Source organism: Cupressus sempervirens, chromosome 7 (genome assembly GCF_028749045.1).
Source record: "Cupressus sempervirens isolate cs-2001-9-10 chromosome 7, ASM2874904v1, whole genome shotgun sequence".
NCBI classification, from domain to species: Eukaryota; Viridiplantae; Streptophyta; class Pinopsida; order Cupressales; family Cupressaceae; genus Cupressus; species Cupressus sempervirens.
Genome location: NC_143124.1, coordinates 228,017,026 through 228,040,624, shown reverse-complemented (window position 1 = coordinate 228,040,624; position 23,599 = coordinate 228,017,026). Strand labels below are relative to the sequence as shown.

General features: G+C 37.3%; 1 long non-coding RNA gene across 2 annotated transcripts; it reads right to left on the bottom strand.

Moving 5' to 3' along the window:
• Nucleotides 1-12,249: 12,249 nt before the first annotated feature.
• On the bottom strand, nt 12,250-22,295 carry LOC149546327 (uncharacterized). 2 transcript variants are annotated; one of them, XR_016354344.1, is made up of 3 exons: nt 22,015-22,295; nt 21,804-21,891; nt 12,250-12,399 (listed from the first exon to the last, which is right to left on the bottom strand). It is a non-coding gene; the product is annotated as an uncharacterized LOC149546327 (long non-coding RNA). The 2 variants fall into 2 exon arrangements; XR_016354345.1 differs by having other exon boundaries at nt 21,804-21,846.
• Between the last annotated feature and the right edge of the window lie 1,304 nt (nt 22,296-23,599).

Sequence of the window (23,599 nt, the reverse complement as noted above, 5' to 3'; positions counted from 1 at the left end):
AAGTTGATAAATATTTTAATAGTTGGATAATTAATTCACCCCACCCCCCTCTTAGTTATCTTGGTGGACCAATTTCAAGCAAAAGGTTTTGCTTAACCAACAATGAATGCATCTGAACTTTCCACAAACTAAAATTTTGTCGAAAGAATTTATGTGCTCACAAATTTTTCACAACTCCATATTTTTAACACCAACAACAATGCCAAGCTCTTAGACCAATTGTGAAGTATATTGAAAGTGCAAAATGAAAAGAAATAGACTTGTGAGATAAAAGAAAATATAAACACACAAATTTATCATGATTCACCACAAATTGTGGCTACGTCCACATTGCAGGGGAAAATTACTTATTGATATAAATCTAGTTTTTACATCACAACTTATTGCTTTAGCTTGTTGAATACATTATGTATAATAGACCTCTACTCAAATGAAATGAAGAGTTAATATAAATTTGATGTATCAACTTCCAGGAGTCATAACTTTTGACTCGGATATGAGTTTTGGCTGAAATTTTATAGGCAGTCGCGTGAGGAGTTATTTGGATTGTCAATGGAGCTCAGCTTGATAGGTGGCCATTTTGACATTTTTTCAGGAGCCTAAAATTTTCTCTTGATCTCCAAAATTTAGTTTTTGTGTTTTTTTCCAATTTTTTAGAAATTTGTATTTTTAATAATCTGAAATCATACTCTTGATTTCGTAGATTAGTTGGCAATTCATCTTGCCTTAGTTGGCGGCTTTTCTTGGGAAAATTTGAAATTTGTATGATGGATTTTGGAAATTATCCAAAAATTTGCCAAATATGGTAATTTTTAGAATTGTAATAAGTAGGTGTTTTCTTTCATTGTAAGGTAGAATAGAGTTGGAGAAGTTGAGCGAAGAATTTGGTGTTTTGAAAATCTGTGTTGTGATATTATTTTCTAAGTATTACTTTGAAAGGGGTTTGGGGCTACATCGTTTGGTATCATAGCGAGAAGATGGCTAGCAGAGGAAGAGGAGGTGTCACTCCAATGCTAAGATTCATGTTGGATATGTAGAGGCAGATTGAATGACTAAATGAAAGATTAGATAATCAAGGAATACCAGTAGCACAAAGGAGAGGATGAATCAAATGAAGAGGGAAATCGAACAGGTGTTAATCAAAATGAAGAAAATGGAGAACCCTTGGAAGAGTTGAGCTATGGAGATAGAGCACTTTAGGGTTTAAAAGGTAAAAATGAAGGGATCAAGATCGAAGTCTCAGACTATGTTGGTAGTCTTAAGCAAGAAGAGTTGATAGACTGGCTAAATGAGATGGGTAAATTTTTTGAATGGAAGCCTATGACAGAGGGAAAGAAGATGAAGTTTTCCTGCATAAAATTAAAGGGACATGCAATGATATGGTGGGATCGCCTCTAGAAGGAATGAACCAGAAAACAAAAGTAAAAGATCAAAACGTGGAGCAAGATGGAGAAAAAGCTTCAAGAGAAGTTCCTACCGGTAGACTACTCACAAAACCCTATTTTTGTAAGTTCCAAAATTTGAACCAAAATCTATCTTTTGTACAAGAGTACACAAATGAATTCTATAAGTTATCCATGAGAATAGAGCATCAAGAAGATGATGAGCACGTGGCTGCTAGATATATGAATGGCCTTGAATTCTCTATCCAAGATGAACTGAGTATGCATCGTGTTAAAAGTATGGAGGAATCCTACCAATTACTCTAAAGGATGAAGAAAAGTAGAATCAACAATATAGTCAGAGGAATAGTGAAGGAAGAAGGGGTCCCTCAACACTATTTCGAAGAGGTTCTAACTATGGTCGAGGAGAATCTTCCCAAGGATTCGAAAGAAATATAGACTCCAAACAAGATCCCACAAAACAGGAAAGAGGAAGGGGATTTCAGCAAGGACGAGGTTATGGTAGTGGAAGAGGATGGGAAACCCAACAGAGGCCCTTTACTTGTTTCAAATGTGGAGAAGGACATTGAGCCTTTGAATGCTCAAATTATAACATGCCAAAAATAAATCAAGGAAGACAGCCTAGAGTGAACTTGGCTCAGCCAGAAGAGAAGGAGCAAGAAGTCTCACCAAATGTGGGAGAAACCCTCATGATGAGGAGATCAATGATTATCCTAGAAAAAGATGAAGTTCCTGCAAAGAACTCTAACGATTCATGGCTCTGGACCAACATTTTCAAAACTAGATGCACTTCTAGTGGAAAGGTATGTCAAGTTATTGTTGATGGGGGTAGTTGTGAGAATATGGTATCTGGAGAAATGGTAGAGAAATTATATTTACAATGTGAGAAGCACCCTCGCCCTTATCATATTGTATGGTTATATAAAAGAAATGAAGTAACAGTTGATAAAAGATGTTTAGTCAAATTTACCATAGGAAAATTTTTCAAGGATGAGATATGGTGTGATGTTATCCCTATGGATGCTTGCCATATGTTGTTGGGAAGACCATGGTGTTGACATTACAGTCAAGTTTGTTTATTAGAGAGACACACTTATTTAGATGGTTAGTATCTACTAAGCTTATTGTACAGTTAATTGTGTTAACCAAGTAATTTAGGCTCTATCGAGTTCTACAGTTGCTACCGAGTTTTAGGAACATTATTTAGTTTGTGCCGAGCAGGTTATACCAGGTTGGTGATTGTCAGTGTAAACCAAGCTTCATAATGTTTACCGAGTCTCTCAGTGCAATCTGAGTTCTACAGTGATTACTGAGTTCACAGATTCAGCAATGTGAATCTAGTGTTGGCCGAGCCACACAATGTCAACCAAGTGATTCAGTTTATACTGAGCTCATAGTGATAGCATTAACTGAGCTATGCAGTGTGAATCAAGTGATTCAGTTTATATGCCGATTTTCATAGTATTCACCAAGTCACCAATGGAGACTGAGTTCAAACTACTTGGAAGTGACTAGTATGGATAAAGATTCCACATCTACTGAGTGTATGATGATGCTAAGCATTGATAATGGATACCGAGTATCAGAACCTCATCGAGTTTATCTTCAGAACCAGATTTCCTACAGTTGGGTTGACTTTGTGTATTTTGATGAAACTTGTATTGTAGCTGACTTTGTTAATTTGTGAATTGGATTGGTATATATATGTAATGTAGTGTATCATATCAAAATGATATATGGAATATTAAGAACATATATAAAGAGCATAAGAGTGAAGTAAAAGGCTACAACAGTATAAGGAACAACAAACATCTATCTATCATAGCAATGTGATCATTACAGTCAAAAGAATCTCATTCAACAAATCAAGTTGCAGATCAGAGATTAGCCACTGGTTCATCCTAACAAGTGGAACAATTGAATCCTTTCACAAGGTAGACTTAACAGTGTTTTGTAAATCTTTTTACCGAGTTCATACTTCATTGTATGTTTGTAAATTCTTTTGCAAGGTGGACCTAGCAGTCCTTATTGCTCCTAGTAGAGCAGATCATCAAAAGTGATCATTGTAAGCCTTAGCAGGCCAACTTTATACCATAGTACTAAATCTTGTGGGTATCATCCCCACCCCAGTTTTTACTTTCTATTTGGAAGGTTTTTGGGTCACCATATTGTATGTCAAAGTGTTATAAATGTTTTAATTCTTTAAATTTTTCATGCATGCAAATTAGATTAGAATATTCATGAAGGATCAATTGGTAAATAAAAATAAGTTTTATTGGTTACTAATTCACCCCTCCCCTCTCAGTAACTTAGCCTATCATATATTTCCAACACATGGCAGTACAATAGGAAGGTCATATGCATGATGGGAAGAGAAATACTTGCACATTTTGGAAGGATGGCTCTAAAGTGGTTTTGTTGCCTCTTAAGGATGAAAAGAAGAATGAAACCATGTTGTCTACAAGAGAAGTTGTCAAAGAAATGAAAGTAACAAGTTGTTTTGATGCACTAGTACTAAAAAGAGGAGGAGAACAAGAAAACGTGGTGCCACCCGAGGCAATAAAGGTGCTAGAGGGTTTTGTTGATGTTGCTCCTGAGTAACTACCTGATGGTCTCCCACCCAAAAGAGATATTTAGCATCATCTTGCTCTTATTCTTGAAGCAACTTTGCCTAATCAAGCAGCCTATCAGTTGAATCTAACACAACATGCAAAGTTGAATAAATAAGTGACAAAACTAATGCAAAAGGGTCTGGTTAGGGAAAGAATGAGTCTATGTGCAGTACCTGAATTGTTGACTCCAAAGAAGGATGGCACCTGGAGGATGTGCATTGATAGTAGAGAAATCAATAAGATTACCATTAAGTACAAATTTCCTATTCCTCAGATAGAGGACATGATGGATGAATTAGTAGGGGCTAAGTACTTCAGCAAGATTGATCTCTGAAGTGGCTACCACCAGATCCACATTTGAGAGGGAGATGAATGGAAGACAATATTTAAGACAAGATGGTTTGTATGAATGGATGGTTATGCCTTTTGGTCTTTCGAACACACCTAGCACATTCATGCGGTTGATGAATACAGTGCTATGACCTTACAAATTGGTAAGTTTGTTGTAGTTTACTTTGATGATATTCTGATCTATAGTAGAAGCAAGGAAGAACACTTACAACATCTGAGGATCATCTCGAGTGTCTTAAGGAAGGAGAAGCTCTTTGTGAACTTGAAGAAGTGTAGGTTCATGCAAACTAGTTTAACCTTTCTGGGCTTTATCATTTCTCAAACTGGTGTTCAAATGGATCTAGAAAAGGTAAGAGCAATCCTAGAATGGCCCAGTCCTTCCAACATAACGGGAGTGCAAAGTTTTCATGGATTGAAAACCTTATACAAAAAGTTTATCCAAAATTTTAGTAGTATTGTAGCACCCATAATAGATGGTACTAGAGGAAGGGAGTTCGCATGGATGCCAGATGCTAAAGAGAGTTTTAAATTCTTGAAAAAAAAGGTAACTAAAGCTCCTATATTGACACTTCCAAATTTTGACAAAGTTTTCAAAGTAGAGTGTGATGCTTCACATGTTGGGATAGGTGTTGTTCTTAGCCAAGTAGGTAAGCCTTTGGCCTTCTTTAGCGAGAAATTGAATGAAGTAAGAAAGAATTATTCTACCTATGATCTAGAGTTTTATGAAATTGTTTAAGCATTTGGAAATTGGAGGCACTATCTAGTCTCACATGACTTTGTGTTGTTTACTGATCACATTGCTTTGAAATATCTCAACATACAAAAGAAGCTAAATAGTCAACATGCCAAGTGGGTATCTTCCTTACAGGGATACACTTTTGTCTTGAAGCATAAATCTAGAGAAAAAAATTAGGTTGTTGATTCCTTGAGCAGGCGCGCTACACAATTAATCACAATAGAAATTGAGGTCACTATTTTTTATGCTATTAAGCCCTTATATGAAACTAATGATGATTTCTAGGAAATTGTAGAACAATTGAAGGCTTCATCTTCTGGTAAGTTGGATCATGTGAAAGGTGACTATTTTATGCAGGATGGTTACCTTTTTAAGAGTAAACAACTATGTATACCAAGTGGATCCGTGCGGAAAAACATTATTAGGGAATTTCACAGTGATGGACTAGCTGGACACTTGAGAAAGGACAAAACAATACAATTGGTTGAATATAAGTATTATTGGCCCAAGATAAAGAGGGACATCATTAAATTCATGGCAAGGTGTAGAATCTAACAAGTGGCTAAAGGACATTCATAGAATATAGGATTATACATGCCTTTACTAGTACCCACAGAACCATGGAGTAACATTAATATGGATTTTGTATTGGGTCTCCCACACACTCAACAAGGTAATGATTCTATTTTTGCAATTTAAAAAATGGTCCACTTTATTGTTTGTAAAAAGACCAACGATGCAACTAAAGTAGCAAAACTTTTCTTCTCATAAGTTGTTCATTTACATGGCCTTCCAACGACCATTACCTCTACTAGAGACAATTTTTGAGCCATTTTTGGTAGACTCTCTAGAAGAAATTAGGAACACAATTACAATTTAGTAGTGTTTATCATCCTCAAACGGCTGGACAAACAGAGGTAGTCAATCAGAGTTTGGGAAATCTATTATACTGCATTGTGAGGGAGAAGCCTAAACAGTGGGACTTGGCATTGCCCTAGACAAAATTTTCCTATAACAGTTCTGTTAACAGATCCACTAGAAAATCTTCATTTCAAATTGTCTATGGACAAAACCCTCAAGGTGTTCTAGATCTTGTGTTAGTTCCCTTGGGAGAAAAAAATTAGTGATGATGGAGTTTCTTTTGTTGAACACCTTCACCAACTCCAACAAGATGTCAAACAAAAGTTACACAATAGTAATGTGAATTACAAGATTGTTGCAAATGCTACTCGAATAAAATATATATTTGATGTTGGTGACTTGGTGATGGATTACTTGAGGTGTAAACAGTTTCCTATAGGCACCTATCATAAATTGAAGTACAAAAAGATCGGGGCCTTGCAAAATATCAAAAAGATTAATGATAATGCTTATGATGTCAGCTTACTAGAAAATATTGACATTTCCCCTGTTTTTAATGTTTCTAATTTATACACATTCCATGGAGATGTTCCCAATGTAGATGAGGACCAGGGAGTGGATTAGCAACATCACTTCCCCAATAAGAAGGAAAAGATTGCCAAAATTCTTGACAAAAAGACTACCTCCACAAGGCATGGTTATCATAATATATACCTCATACAGTTGGATGGGTTACTTGAAACAGAGAGTACATGGTTATCAGAGTGGGCAGTAATGCAGTTGGATCCAATAAAATTGCAGCAAATCACATACAATCACTTGCAGGAGTTGTGTTTCTTTCAAGAAGGGGAGAATGATGTATCAACTTCCAGGAGTCATAACTTTTGACTCGGATATGGGCTTTGGCTGAAATTTTATAGGCAGTCACATGAGGAGTTATTTGGATTGCCAATCAAGCTTAGCTGGATAGGTGGCCATTTTGACATTTTTTTGGAAGCCTAAAATTTCGTCTCGACCTCCGAAATTTAATTTTTGTATTTTTTCTAGTTTTTAAGAAAGTTTTTTTTTTAATAAATCCGAAATCATACTCTTGATTTCGTAGATTAGTTGTCAATTCATCTTGCCTTAGTTGGGGGATTTTCTTGGGAAACATCGGGATTCATAGGATGGATTTTGGAAATTACCAAAAATGAAAAATTCTATTTTTTTCTGAAAATCTGCCAAATATGGTAATTTTCAGATTTGTAATAATTAGGGGTTTTATTTCATTGTAAGATAGAAAAGAGATGGAGAAGTTGAATGAAGAATCTGGTGTTTTGAAAATCTGTGTTTTGATATTATTTTCTGAGTATTACTTTGAAAGGGGTTTGGGGCTACATCAAGAATGGTGAGGAAATTTTGGCCATGAATTTGTTTTGTAGTCAATTTTACCTTTTAGAATGGCTTGGGTAACATTCTGCTTAGTTCGTGCAAGAAACAAAAAACAAAGTATAAACAGATAATTTATTACATATTTGACATACTACACAGGTAAAATGCATGTCCCACTTCAAATAACTAACTTTTTTTGTCAAATGTTTTGACACAGATGTAGTAGTGACCATAAAAGAGTTGGAAATTTCACTTGGAATTGTTTTGTTGATTTATTGTTGTCCTAACTTGGGTCTTGTTTGGAGGCCTATAAGGAAGAAAAATTAGTTTGAACTCCGATTGCTATGGTATGTCTAGTATTTTCTAGAATTAAAATATATAAGAAGCTGCAAAGGAATGTGTATCTGTGGAGAGCATTGCACTTGTTGCAACTGTCATGAACTGGAGGAGTTGAAGCAAAGTGGAAGTGAGAACAAGTTGTATGCACAAGGGATGATATAGTTCTATGATTTTGTTATCTGGAAATCCAATAATGGAAGGCATCAAAATAATCTTAGTTTTGTGGCAGACAATTTTATTTAAAGTTTGTGATTAAAATTGTTATCTAAGTAGAAAATGGACTTCGTTCTATTTTTCCAAATATAAAATATAAGAGAAGCTGGAGAGAAATCTGTACTTGTGGAATGTACTACTCCCAGAGGTTATCAATATAAGATGGAGAAATTTTTCTCTTGTTGGTAAACATATTTGTCACTTAGAAAATATGTGATTTAGCCCAACGAAATATGTGGCAAATCAATTTCTCCAATAGTTAGATAGGCCCTTGATATTCTGCCTTCCTCTTCGTTTAGAGGGGCAACTCCCGTAAGATATAATTTGGATTTTAAAATAAAGATGTATTCAAATTTAGAAAGAAATTAAGAAAGCTATGAAAACGAATGCACCAAACAACTTTCAAGCCTTCCTTAAGAAGAAACTTTCATTACAAAGATAACCTCTATACATACTTTCCAAAAATTGCCTTATCATCGAAAACATAAGTATTCCCTTATTCCAAATTCCAAAAAGTCCCTTATTACAATGAGATTTAGGAATTTATAGCTATTCTAGCATAACCAACTTTTTGGGTTCATAACCACTCAAAAAGTTAGAATTGGACATTGGGAATGCATTTCACAACCAATTCCAACCTTTTGTGAAGTCAAAACTCAAAATCCTAACTTTGATTACAATAAGTGACACATGTCACTTTTCAATGTAAGGTAATCCTGACTTTATTTTTTAGAATTTCATTTATTGGAGACCGATTTCCATTTCCTCCACTCAATAGATATGCTTAACACATCTTCGACAATCATTTATTGCTAACAGGTGCAACCTATTCCTTTGTGAAATTTTGTGTAATTTTGAGACTCGTGGCTTGATAGTATATCACACTCACATCTGATAGTAGCATAATTCTTTTCGAGCCTATATGTTCACTACAAAAAGTAGTATCTTCATCATAGCCTAGGTTATAAAAGGGAAAATTAAATCATGAGACCATATTTGAAATTTCTAATCTGTGCCACAATGGGTTCTTCTTTTCATTTTCTTGAGGGAGTACTAAGCAAAGTCATATATGTTGGATCTCAACAACTTTCTTTCGCGAGGAGCCTCCGACCACGTACAAAATGAAACATCATCTCCCAATGTTAGTGGCAATAGGTCAAATGCTTCATAAGCCGAGAACACCCATCACACAATCTCAACCACATGTTGCACATGCTTTATACTAGAGATATTCGCTGCCAATACCACATTCTATAGTAGAGGTAAGTGGTTTAGTCAGAGGTCAGCAGCTTGGGACACAACATACACCTCTTTTAAGATTTTTTTCATAATAAATTTCTTTGGTAAATTTGATCGAACAGATGGTGCCAAAACAAGTCTTCTCAATGCACATTGAGCTTTGAGCTTTAACAAAAGTGACCACATTCCATCAAACAATTTTCATGCCATGTAAGTGATTTCCGCTTGCTTGGTCTTTGAGAAAATTTATCATATAGATCACAAGCTTCTCGTATTTTTCACACACTCGCCCATCTTCATCAATAAGAATTGTCCATTTCATGGGAACTTAACATGACTCGGGTTGGGCATGTGCAGCAACAGAAGGAAGTCAAACATGTCAATGCATAGTGGCATGGATCTGGTCATTCACCTGCCGAGCACTTAAGACTCCATTCAAACATTTCGTCAAACAGTTGACGTTCCTTATCTTGCTTGGGACAGCTGAGCCACATATGATTTTCTGAAGGTATTCTGTCAAACAGTTGGCACCTTTTGAGATCATAGTTTGTGTTCCTCTAACTCGAGCTTGATTTCAATTACCACAATTTTTATCTTCAATCTCCTACCTTCGGATGCACACATGATGTTTGGTATCTTCCTTTCCATTCGTTATTGGTTCCATCTAAACAATGCCATGACCATGTAGGAGAGCCACATTTTCATTCCATGCTGCCAGCGGGGGAGAATAAAATCTATCATGCAATTTGACTAAGATATTGAGGACAAGGCGGTTTATTTATACAAGGATTTAGTCTGCACTTTACATGTCTTGCAATAATACCATGTTTCAATTAAGTGTGTCCTCAAATCTCACCAATCAGACATATTGGAATCACTGAAAGTACTTCATCAAACAGTTTGACACCCTACCAATACTCTTCTGCCATACATTTCAAGTGCTGAACTCCGCAATTTCAGGACCATCAATTAGTGAACTTTTCACAGTTCAGAGAACGAACTGATATTCGCATGAGAAAACAATTGATAATTAACAACCATCTCTAACATTTGGAAAAGAGGGGTAAAAATTTAATAAGACAGAAAGGAATACAACAAGGAGAGCTCAACAAGGAGCTCGATCCTGAGCAACAAGATCATCAAATTCTTGCACCATCTCAAAAGAAAGTTGCCCCCTATCCATAATATTCCAATTCGGGTCATGACTAGACGCTTATTTGGCTAAACAATCAGCAGCTCTGTTCCATTCACGAGAAATTTAAGTGAACCTAATGAACTGAAAAGAGGTAGAGAAGAGAATAATCTGATTAACAATAGTGGCTAGCTACCAACTAACATCCTCAAGGTCCTGCGAGGAAAGCAAGTTCACCACCACTTGGGAATCAGACTCACAGATAATCTTACTTCATCCCCGCAAGCAACACTGTTCCACAGCATATAAAATAGCCTGAGCTTCCATGAGATTGTTAGTGTAATCACCCTTATGAACGGAGAAAAAGAATTTAACATCACCAGAACTACAACAAGCCACTCCCCCAATACCAGCAGGGCTTGGATTCCCTCGAGAAGAACCATTGGTGTTAATTTTTAGAACTCCACAAGGAGGAAGAGTCCAATGCCCATCCCAATTTATCCGACCATTCCTCTGATGCTGAAGCTGTTTGGACACAGAAGGAAACCTTTGAGCTACAACCCCATCCTGAAGATGAAAATTGAGGCGATTGCATATAGCAAGATCAACCGGATCCATACCCCCATCTAGCTCACACTTCACTTGAATAGTTTCCTGAAGAGAATGTGAGATCTTCCACCAAAGATGCAAAACACCAAGCCGGACATCTTGGAATATTCAACGATTCCTCTCCAACCAGATATGCCAAAGCATGAATGATGGGCCAGCAATCCAAGCAGCATGGAGAGGAGAAGACTTGGAAGGAGCAATGCCCAAGTGGGCCCAGAACTCAAGCAAAGAGGAAGCATGCCTACAAGAGCAACCCCAAGCACTCCACCAAAGGTGCCATAGCTGAATAGAATAAGAAGGGCCCTGAAATCCATGTTTACAAAGATTATCCCATGTAAGACAGCGGTTGTAAGCCACTAGCCACATGAAAAAATTGCACTTGGACCAAGAAACTTTCTTCCAAACTTGCTTCCACCAACGGACCTCAGCATCCCCAAATAATTATCTAGTTATCTCTTGATACCCAACAGAGACATGATATTTACCAGACAAGGTACCTCCCCAAGCCAAAACATTTGGACCTAGCAAGGAGGAACACTCTCTAGAGGCCAGAATCTAAGAAAGCTCTTGACGATCCACGTCTGTGCCTCCAGGAGGCCAATCAGAAGAATGCTTCCATTTGTAACCAACAACAGGTCCCAATTGATAAGGAGTCTTGTAATGAGCCACTTTATCCCATCTAGTGGCATGAAAAGAGTCACAAAGAGACTGAAGATGAGAGTACATGGATAAAATGGAAGGGAATCCATCCCAATCATCAAACCAAACATATGTGTTTTGAGCAAAGATGAAAACCGAACTCGAACTTCTTACTAAAGGTTATACATAGAGAGAGGTAGTACGTAGTGAGAAAATGGTTTGAATAAATGGAGAGACAGGGGTTTTAGTATGAGAAGAGAATGTTTTAGTACGAGAAAAGAGGAGGTTTTGACATTTTAAATTAATTCTTAATTCCCAAACTAAACTTTCTTTAAACTTTTTGAACAATTACGAACATAACATATCTGTCCACGAATTTTACAAGAAAATCAGTATCTATCCTCTATTGAGGTGAACTGAGGTAACTGCCTTCCAAAGGAGTCCATATCTAAGGGTAGAAAACGACAAGTGGCATATAGTATGGACTGCCAATTATTTCTGAAAATTGTTTCCCATCTGAAAATAGGAAAGGCTTTCACTACTTTAAAATGAATCCAAGACTACAGAAATATTATTCTTGGAAAAATTTATCACATGCAGTGATATTTTCTAATTTAAAATGTTGTAAGGGAACTTGAAAGACACCATAAGTATTGGTATTTTGATACAAGTATGCCATTATGTTTTGAAGCAAAGAAGAACAATTTAATGAAAGGAAATATGTCGTTAGAAGCATACCTGGTTTTCTTGATCTGTACTAATTGCTTTCACGTGCTCCTTGTATATCGTTTCAGCGGATATGCGGACTGCAAAGGGAGCAGAGAAGCAAAAAGCCTAATTTCCAAAAACTACTAGTCATGCAATATGAATTTGCAAAGCGTCTAGCTAAAGCACCTGAAGACATAGACAGAGTAAAAACAAAGTGACAGTGAATAAGAAAAGCATTTCATATCAACCGGGAAGAGTCTACCATCAATTTTCCAAGTGCCCCTTGAAATTCTGTATAATCCAACAACGGATATAAATTGACCTTTCACTACTAATTTACATTCATTTTTTAAAGTACAGACTGAAATGCAAAAAAATCCCAAAAATGTTCACTGCACAACCAGATAGGCGGAAGCACAAAATTCCTTAAATGCAAAAAAAAAATTGTGATAGATTTCATTATGACTTAGAATGTGCATTTAAGAAATATGTAAACTTGTTTTTGATGATTATTATAGAGGATAGAACTCTAAATAATATAAGTAAAATAAATGTTTATACTAATAAAATTCTTAGATTTGGAAAAAATAAATACAAACAAATAAAAATTGAATGACTCTAAGACTGGAGAATGTGAAGAAGCGTTGGCTGCCGGCTGGGCTAGGGTTCTTCCCCTAGCCTGTTCTTGTTCTTTGATCTTTACTATTTTTTCTGTTCTGTTTGGATTGCTAGCTACTAGACATAATTTGCGTGGGTGTTTTTGGAAATCTTCTGCAGTCAATTTTGGATTGGAGTTTTTTTGTTTGCATGGCAAGGCCTGAGATTTCTTCTGTGTTGGTGAGAACAGATGGTTCTTCTCCAACTATGCATTCAATGCGATCTGAATCATTTTATTCAGGGGGGAGCTCCAAGGATGAAAAAAGTTAATTGTTGTTTTTCGCGTAGCCATGATCGCCCTGTTCTGGTTATTCCTCCAACGACTGTAATGGAGGACATTGATTATTGGACCAAGCATGCTTTGATATGCAAATTTCTTGGAATTCGGATTTCCCTATCCGCTCTTGAGGCATGGATCCGCCGCTCATGGCAGGTGGAAGGTGATATGGAGATTATGTTGGCAGGGAATAGTTATTTTTTTGTTGTATTCTCTTGCATGTCTGATCGTGATTGTGTTTTTGAAGGAGGCCCTTATTTCTACAACCATGTGGGGTTATTTGTCAAACCTTGGCATTCAAGTTTTAATTCTGCTGAGGATCTCCCTTCAACAATGCCAGTTTGGGTTCGCTTGCCTCGTCTTCCCATGGAATTTTGGCGTGAAGACATCCTTCGACAAATTGCTGCTTTGTCGGGGAAGCCGGCTGCGATCGCACATCAATTCCTCAATAAAAAGGTTATTTCTTATGCTAGAATTTGTGTTGAAATTAATTTGAATAACCCATTACCAAATTCTTTGGAAATTTGTCTGGGGGATTCTTCTTGGGTGCAGTAGTTAGATTATGAATCCCTCCCTTTCCTTTGCCAGATTTGTCCTGAGTATGGTCATTTACAACGTCAGTGCCCCCGTAACTCGAGTTTCAAAGGAGTGGATGGTTCTACAACTGGCAATGCTGGTGGTTTGGCAGATACTATAGGGAAAGGACAATCTCAGATGGCTAATACTACCAAGGGGATAAATCCACAAGATGCTACAGCTAAGGGTAAGGCTCAAATGCAGGATAAGGATGGATTTACCCCTGTTTTCCCTCGAGCTAAGGGATGTGGTCAAAAGAGGCATTTGAAAGAAAGATTATCTGATTCAGGTTTTAACCGCTTTGAGGTGCTGGATAGTATGGTTCTAGAGGAGGGTATTCCTCCTCCTATCTCTTCTGATCCAGTTTGCCCAGATGAGAGATCTGTTCCTAATGATGCTTGTGGGGCATCCCAAGTTGTAGTATATCAAAACTGTGAGGTCCCTGTAGCTCTGGTGACTCCTGCAGTGTTGGAGGATAATGATGTTATTTTGGCTGACTTGGTTAAGGATGTGCTACCATCAGGTAAGGGCAAGGGATCTCCTCTCCCCTTAGGGTTGATGCCTTGACCCTTTAAGCGAGTTTCTTTTACTCCCCCTCTAAGGAGTGGGCGCAAAAAAAACCAAGAGAAGATTAAACTCACAAGAGATATATTGATTGAGTCTGGTTCAGTGAAACCTTTGGATTCTCATTTTTCCAATTCTACCCAATGATGATTATTCTCTCATGGAATGTAAGGGGGTTGAATAGCATCCCTAGACAAAAAAGGCTATTCATAACTTGGTGGTTGATCATAGTCCTGATGTTTTTTGTATCCAAGAGACTAAGCTCTCTGTGGAGTCTATGGTCCAACATGCCTCTAGTATTTGGTCTCATGGCCAATGCTAGTGTGTTGGGGAAACAGGCAGTGCTGGTGGTTTAGCTATATTTTGGGATCCTCAAAAAATTTCTCCCCTTGGCTGGATGTCTTCTCGCTCAGCTCTCTCTATGGTAGCTTCTGCTATAGACTCAGGAGAGGTAATCATGGTTACTAATGTGTATGCACCTGTTGATCTTGCCGAAAAGGAGGCACTTTGGGAACATATTCAATATGTTAGAAATTGTCATCCTTATCATCCGTTGGGTGTTAGCAGGGGATTTCAATTCAGTTTTAAGTCTGGAGGAGAAGCATGGTGGTTTGGCTAGATTGGAGCCTTCTTCTGCTCTTCTTCGGCAACACATATCTCTTTTGCATCTCTCTGATGTTAAGCCTTCTAATGGTCTCTATACCTGGAATAATCGCAGGACTGGTGTTGCTGCTATCTCAGAATGTCTGGATAGATTTCTTGTTTCTTGCTTCTGGGTTAGTGGCACCCTTACTATCTCTTAAGAAATCCTTGATTGGAGGGGTTCAGATCATTGGCCAATCAAATTTTCTACTATAGGGGCTTATGTTTCGAAGCATCCTCCTTTTAAGTTCCAGTTGATGTGGCTTCGTGACTCCTCTCTTCATGATTTTGTTTTTTGTTGGTGGAAAGATGGTGCTCCTGCATATGGTACTGCAATGTTCTCATTTTCTAAAAGGCTTCAATATGTTAAAAGGCAGCTCAAGATATGGAATAGGCAATGCTTTGGGAACCTTCACTTTATGAAGAGGCTTGCTCAAGAAGATCTTGATGTCATCACAAGGGAGATTAGAGATCGAGGTTTCTCAGAGGATCTTGGCAAGGCTGAATCCCTTGCTTCTAGAGCTCTAGAAGAATGGGAACTTCGAGAGGAAAGTTTTTGGAAGCAAAAGGCTAGAGTTGATTGGCTCCAGGAAGGTGATCGAAACATTGCCTTTTTCCATAAAATAGTGTAATCTCGTCGGAATCAGAGCACTATCTCTTCTTTGGTTAATTCTCAAGGTATCCAACTGAATTCCTTGCCAGCTTTGTTCCAGGAGGCTATTTGGTACTTCTCTACCCTCTTCTCTAAGGACTCTCCTCCTGCTGATAATGAAGAAAATATTATTTTGTCCTGTATTCATTCCCTTATCACTCGAGAAATGAATGATTATCTCATGCATCCAATCTCTTTGGAAGAGCTGGAGGAGGTGGTCTTTGGCATGCCTAAGGGGAAGGCTCCTAGTCTTGATGGCTTTCTCGTTGAATTCTTTCAAGAATTTTGGGACATCATTAATCATGATTTGTTTGAAGTGGTTAAGGAATCCTATGCTAGCAAGTAGATGCTTCGAGCTTTGAACTCTACATTCTTGACTCTTATTCCTAAGAGAGAGGGTGCTAATCAATTGGAGTTTTTTAGACCAATTGCCTTATGTAATGTGGTTTACAAAGTTATTACTAAGTTGATTGCTGAGAGAATGAAAAGGTAGCTTCCCATTATTATCTCAGAAGAACAAGGTGGTTTTGTTGCTGGCAGACAAATTTTGGATGGGGTGGTTATTGCTACTAAGGCTATTCACTCTATGGCTACTTCAAAGGAGAGAGCCATGTTTGTTAAGATGGATATGGCTAAGGCCTACGATAGAGTTAAATGGAGCTTTCTAAGGAGTATTCTTCTTTCTTTTGGATTTAGCTCTGACTGGGTGAGTTGGACAATGAGTTGTGTTACTTCTGCCTCTTTTTTTGTTCTTATTAATGGTCAACCTTCTCAACTATTTGGTGCTTCTAGAGGCCTCCGCCATGGTGACCTTCTCTCCCCATATCTATTCATCATCATGGCTGAAAGCTTGGGAAGATTCATTAAGCATCAAGTGTCCCAAAATTCTATTCAAGGCTGGCGGTGGGGTAATGGCTTACCTTCTCTTTTCCATCTTCAATTTGTTGATGATTCTGCTCTTTCCAGTCTTGCTAGGATCAAGGAAGCTGAAGCCTTTCGACATTCTTTGGACGTTTATTTGGTAGCTTCAGGCCAGAAAGTTAATGAGCACAAATCTTCCATTTACTTTTTTAACACTCCTGATTCTATTCAGCACAGGATTGTTGGTATCCTACGGTTTTAGACTGGGTCACTTCCTTTGACTTATCTTGGCATTCCTATTGTTGTTTCCAGGTAGCCACATCTCTTCTAGCAAAATTTGATTACCAAGCTTCAAGATAAGGTAAATCATTGGACTCATAGATGGCTTTCTACTGCTGCCCGGGTTACTCTTCTTCAAGCTGTTATCCAAGCTCTTCCTACTTATAGAAGCATGGTTCAGGCTGCACCTATTTACTTTCTCAAAGAGTTTGATGCTCTTTCTTGACAATTCCTTTGGAGTGGTAATTTGCGTAGTACTAAATGGAGCTTGGTTAATTGGGCAACTGTTTGTAGGCCTAAAAAGGAGGGTGGTCTTGGTCTTCGATCTACTCTATTGAGTAGTCAAGCTTTGGCTGCTAAACTTTATTGGTGATGGTGCTCTGGACAACATCAACTTTGGGCTCGTATTATCACTCATAAATATTTTCATGGTGCTGATCCTTGCTCTATTTCTGCACTTCCTCTTGAAGGTCGTGGCTCAATGGTTTGGCATACTTTGAAGACAGGTGCGATGTTGGTGAAGAGGGATCTGTTCTGGATATGTAAAGGAGGTTCTCAGGCTTTGTTTTGGTCTGATGGTTGAGATGGATTCCCTTCCATTTTATCCATATACCCTCATCTTCAGCCTCTTTGTGACTCTTTTCTTGCCGCTAGATGGGATAAAGTGGCTCATTACAAGACTCCTTATCAATTGGGACCTATTGTTGGTTACAGATGGAAACATTCTTCTGATTGGCCTCCTGGAGGTACAGACATGGATCATCAGGAGCTTTCTCAAATTCTAGCCTCTAGAGAGAGTTCTTTGCTTGGTCCAGATGTTTTTGCTTGGGGCGGTACCTTGTCTGGTAAATATCATGTCTCTGTTGGGTATCAGGAGATAACTAGACAATTATTTGGGGATGCTAAGGTCCCTTGGTGGAAGCAAGTTTGGAATAAAGTTTTTTGGTCCAAGTGTAATTTTTTCATGTGGCTAGTGGCTCACAACCGTTGTCTTACCTGGGATAATCTTTGTAAACGTGGATTTCAGGGCCCCTCTTATTGTGTTTTGTGTGGTAATGGAGAGGAGTCTGTCTCCCATCTGTTCTTCCATTGCTCTTATTCTACTCAGATATGGCACCTTTGGTGGAGCGCTTGGGGTTGCTCTTGTCGGCATGCTTCCTCTTTGCCTGAGTTCTGGGCCCGCTTGGGTAGTGCTCCCTCCAAGTCTTCTTCTCTCCATGCTGCTTGGATTGCTGGCCCATCTTTCATGCTTTGGCATATCTGGTTGGAGAAGAATCGTCGCATATTCCAAAATGTTCAACTTGGTGTTTTGCATCTTTGGTGGAAAATATCACATTCTCTTCAGGAAACTATTCTTGTGAAGAGTGAGCTTGATGGGGGTATGGATCCGGTTGATCTTGCTATCTATAATCGCCTCAATTTTCATCTTCAGGATGGGGCTGCAGCTCATAGGTTTCCTTCTATGTCCAGGCAGCTTCACCATTAGAGGAAGGGTCAGGTTAATCGGGATGGGCACTGGACTCCACCTCCCTGTGGAGTTCTGAAAATTAACACTGATGGTTCTTCCCGTGGGAATCTTGGCCCTGCTGGTATTGGCAGAGTGGCTCGTTGTAGTTCTGGGGATGTTAAATTTTTCTTCTCAATTCATAAGGGTGATTATACTAACAATCTCATGGAAGCTCAGGCTACTTTATATGCTGTGGAATAGTGTTGCTTGCGGGGATGGAGTAAGATTATCTGTGAGTCTGATTCACAGGTGGTGGTGAACATGCTTTCTTTGCAAGAGCTTGAGGATGTTAGTTGGCAGCTGGCCACTGTTGTTAAGAAGATTATTTTCTTCTCTACCTCTTTTCAGTTCATTAGGTTCATGTATATTCCTCATGAATGGAACAGAACTGCTGATTGTTTAGCCAAATGGGCTTCTAGTCATGATCCAGGTTGGAATATTAGGGATAGGAGGCAACTGTCCTTTGAGATGGTGCAAGAATTTGATGATCTTGTTGCTCAGGATCGAGCTCCTTGTTGAGCTCTCCTTGTTGTATTCCTTTCTGTCTTAATAAATTTTTACCCCTTTTTTTCCAAAAAAAAAATTGAATGCACTCACACCAACACAGCATGGCTTGATAGAAAAACAAATCTAAAAGAATTTGGTAATCCACAATAAAGTTCAAATCATATATAACATAAAGAGAGCTGTTTCTGAATTGAATTGTCTAAAAGCAATTATACCAAGTTTTGAATCACACTGTTATTTCTTTGATTGAATAAATCTTGATCATAGCTCACTGAGTATAATCTAAAATGTTAAAATAGAATCTTTATCTAATTTAATTGGGACACAATATTTTCTCTATGTAAGAAATGTTTAATTAAGAAACATAAATAATTCAACCCAAATTGCTAGAATACATAGCTCTCATCTAGAAAACAATAAGCATAGCTGAAATAAGTAAAACTAAAAAAACCTAGATAGAAGAGTAACTTCATTTAGATACCCAAAGAAAAGATAGTCAACTAGAAGAATAATTTCAAGATAGTCAAAGAAAAACAATACCAATAGTTCATAAATGGGCATGATTTCATGACAAAGCTTTCAATATCGATATTCTTCAGATGTTATACACTTACTTACAAGATATGCTATTATAAAATCTTGAAGTGCATAGACTGAATATATAGAAGGAAAATAAATCGAGAGTTTCATATATCCATGCAACAAAAATTGAACTATTGAGACAATTTCAAATTTAAAATCAACATTGAAAAGTAAAACTGTTAAAAAAAGCAATTGCTACAAGATCTTGTGAACTCATATGGCTGCCCAAGTTTGATTAGCTTGAAGACACGAACTTGATATTTCCAGAAACTTGAATCTAATTATTATTAGAGTGGGTGTACATATAAAACTGATTAACCTAAATTTCAAGTTTTCAGAAAAAGCATCTGTGAACTATTTTGTATTAGGGAGTTTTTAACATACAATATTTACAAACTTCAAAATTCCAAAACTCTATAAAAGTATACTAAATAGCATTACATGTAATTGATATTCCTTGAATCCAAAATTCTGTGACAACTACATGGAACTTCGCTTGGGCATATCCAATTGGTGCATGTGTGCATGTGTATGCACAGAAATAGCTGTTCTAAAATAACTGTACCCACCCCATTTAGAACCTAGTTCTTCACCATAGTTTACTTATTGCTAAGCACTAAGTTCGTTGACCACACTTTCAGCTAAAAAAGCAAGTACATGCACGTGACAACAGTAGCAGAGATTTGCAAAATACAGCTTCATAATTGGTTTATTGATGGTAGCCAAATAATTCAACACATATGTTGCAGTGAATGTCTTCCTACCATCCTAAGAAGCAATTAAACAACTCCTATAGCTATATAATTATGTGAAGCTATTACTTACTAATTCATTGAATTAAGCAACGACTACATTACGTTATTACGGGCATTTACGAAATGGATTCATGCACTATAGAAGTAAGAAGTACTACCTACATATGGATTTCAGGAGAGCCCGTCATTCTACAGTTAGATATATGGTCTGCCACAGGTTAGATAGTTACGATTTTTAAATTATTGATGAAGTCTAAAGAGATGTCAAATAGATTTACTTTCTTCCAAGTAGCTCTTGATTGATAAAAGACTCCAAAACATTCAGGGTAAACAATTTGGTATGAACTAAGATTTGCAGATTGATGCATCGTGACTACATACGCTAATACAGAAGTAGCATTTTATTAAATACATTTCTTGAACAGGTAAAATAAGCACTAATAAAGCGCACAAGAAACAAGAACCACATATGCCTGTATTTGTAAATAATAAACTCAATGTGCAAAACACTTGCTGACCATCAATGGTAGATGGAAAACAACTATTTTTGTCGAAAAAGTGAACAGGCTAAAAACATTTAGGGGGAAAAAAGATAAGAAACGTTAATTAGAATTTTATAAAGTGAATATATGAGCTGATGGAAAGTTATTCCACCCAAAAATATATTTAGAGCTCTTAAAATACAGCGACAGGAAATTACAGATGAAAAACTTATGGGAAAAGGCGAATAGTAAGAAGTAATCAATAGTCTTACCAGGTACAAAATACGCTCATTAACCCTTGTAGTCTATTTCTATTAGTGAACTATATTGTATCTTCCCTTGGACACATATGGCATTGAGTCCAATTATGTTTGTCGTATTTATTGCTACCTTCATGGTAAATCAAGCGCAATAACAAACTATGTAGTCTATAATTCTCTAGTAAGACTGTGTGCCCTAAAATTCTCTTCTGAAACTATGTGCAATCTAATTCTCTTATGAAACTATATGCTCTATAATCCTCTTATAGAACCGTTCCCTTTTAGTCTGACTATTATCCACATGTCGTTATGTTTTGCTCTGGCTATTCTGTAGGTCGGGGTCATAAAACTTGTCGAGCCAATTGGGATGTCCAAGGAGGTCTACTTGTCCTCCATTGTGCCCATTGCGACTCTGTATTAAATGAGTCTTTCGTTATCAAATTTGGTCTACATTTATCTGTCCCTATCATTTATCCAGATGCTTAAGGCCTTGATATCTGCGGCTGTATACTCTATTGGAGTTGGGTTAAAAAGGGGTCCTTTCAAGTCCAATGCCAGGGCACTCAGTTCTCTTGAGAGAAGAAGTCATCTTTCAAACACTGTTTTTTTAGCCAATGCTGCCTATATCCTTACATAAACGGTCAGCGGACTTGTAAGCTTTTTACTAGGTAAGTGTTCAATTTGTCAAAGAACCTGAATAATAGCATGCCTTGTTAGGGCTAAAAATGAAGTACAAACTCTGAATCATTTCGTGAAAGTTATAAAAGATCCTCACATAATGAAGATGGAAAGCAACGATTTCCAGGACAGCTAAGTTGGGTTTCTAGGGCTGAGATATCAACTGGGTAGAAAAGATTCCGAAAAAGTCATTTTGGATAAAACACAAGGGGAAAAAAGCAGCAGCAACAAGCCCCTAGGAAATGATGCCTTGCAGGCAACCGTCACCCATCACAGAAAACCAAACGTATTTACAAAGGAAAGAAGCTTACCTGGTATTCCGAAAGGAGAAGAAATTCTTCTACGCAGAAGTTCCTGCAAATAAATCCAAACCCAGCCCCACAACACCCATCAGGCCTACTGTAAGAAAAAAGAAGTTCGTGTTTATTGCCTCTCAGGTAGGCACAAGCAACACCAAAGCAGTTGCTAGATTTTTGTGCAGAAATAGGATATTTGAAAAAAGCAACAATGATATTCGTTCACCTGATGCTTGTGGAATTTGCATACACATTTAGCAGGACGTTTTGCTTATTTCATAGACAGGTCATCAGATTAACATGTAAAGAAAAACAAAGGAGATTAAAAGGGGGGAAAACAGAGGAAATTGAAAGGAAAGGTACCGAAGCAGGGTAGAATCTACATGTCGGAGGACATTAAAAGGGAGAGAAATTCTGAGGAAATTGGAAGGAAAACAACTCAAGCAGAGGAAATTGATACGAAAAGAACCCGAGGGAAAAATGACACAGAGAAGATTGTGGCACTATTAATTTCACAGTTAAAAGGGAAACAATAAATTACAGGGTACATTTAACGCTAATAATTCACTTGTAAAAATAAAGCGGAGTAAATTACCTAAATGTGAACGAGCAAACTGTTGACCATGATGACACATTGGCAAAATGCAAACAAAGAAATATTAAAAGGTGGCAATCGTAAAACAAAGCAAGGCAAAAGGCAAGTTTGGAAAATGTGAAACGTGGCACATATAAATATAAATAAAGGCAAAATTGAAAGAAAACACTGAATATTGTTTTGGCGGCAGGGTTAAAAAGGAGATCGCAAACCAATGACATGGTCAGTACGTGGTATTTAATGATAAATTGCATGTTTTGCCAAGTGTAAAGAATGTATGGCGGACTTGAAAGGGTTTTATGTTTTGGTTTTTTTTTGGGTGTTTGTAAGGACCGCCCCTGCAAAACCAATGCCACATCAGCCATCTCCATAAATTATGGATAATTCAATGAGAGTCAAAGTCTTTTGAACATTGATCAGTCAACATTAGTTGATTAACTATCATTAACTTTAAAAAAAACAATATATTTACATATATGCTCAAATTTCAAAGAAACTGTAAATTAAAATAAATAATAAATTCGTTACTAAATTACCAATACCAAATACCAGATGGTCTAACCAAGACAACCTTATTGAAATGAGCTCTAGAACCTGTCTAAGAACACAAGGGCGAGAATATTGTAGAAGTGTTTTACCACCCTACCATGAAACTGTTAAGCTTCCCTGGAATCTTTTCTGTAATGAAAGAAACTCAGCCCGGCAACGAGATACTCTAAACAAGTAAAACTTAGAGAGATAATGGAATTGTGCTACACAAATAATGTCAGAACATTCATTGGTCAACAAGATAACAAAGCAACATTTTCTTAGTTATCACTTTAGCATTACAATCCCATCTCCATCATTTTTAAAAGCATAAAACATAACATGGTTTATCCAACGTTCAGTTCCATATATTCATCAACATACAAGGATAAAAAAACCATAAGGTCCATTAATCATGGATAATTAATTACTTCATCTTAGTTCATCTCTAGCAAGAAAATTAGTCCAATTTTCAAAAGCGCATACAAGTACTACCATCAATTCCTTATTGACACATGTTATAAAGACATATATATTAAGCCAATCACATAGCTAACAATGAAACTCTTTCTCCATCAATTATGATTCATCATATGTTATCCTATCTTGAATCCCTCTCGTAAAACATAAATACACAAGATGTGGATTAAGTAACAAGCATGAGACGATTACTTTCCATTAATCATGA